The following is a 307-nucleotide window of genomic DNA, read 5'->3' as shown; positions in this document are numbered from 1 at the left end:
TGCTCCCAGCCACCGTAGCCTCCACTTGCTGGGCTCAGGCGATGCTTCCGCCTCAGCCTTCCGAGTAGCTGGAATTACAGGCATGTGCCATCACTCCCAGCTATTTTTAAAATTTATCATAGTGCCGGGCTGGGTGGCTCAGCCTGTCATCCCGCGCCTTTGGGAGGCTGAGGTGAATGGATGGCCTGTGCCCACGGGTTCGAGACCCGCCTGGGCAGTGAGACCTCATCTCTACGATAAATCAAAAAATCAGCCGGGCGTGGTAGCACGCGCCTGTAATTCCAGCTACTGGGAAGGCTGAGGCGGG

Source organism: Carlito syrichta, unplaced genomic scaffold (assembly GCF_000164805.1).
Source record: "Carlito syrichta isolate Samal-C Ts95f unplaced genomic scaffold, Tarsius_syrichta-2.0.1 Scaffold130659, whole genome shotgun sequence".
Classification (NCBI taxonomy): domain Eukaryota; kingdom Metazoa; phylum Chordata; class Mammalia; order Primates; family Tarsiidae; genus Carlito; species Carlito syrichta.
This window is presented reverse-complemented; position numbering follows the sequence as displayed.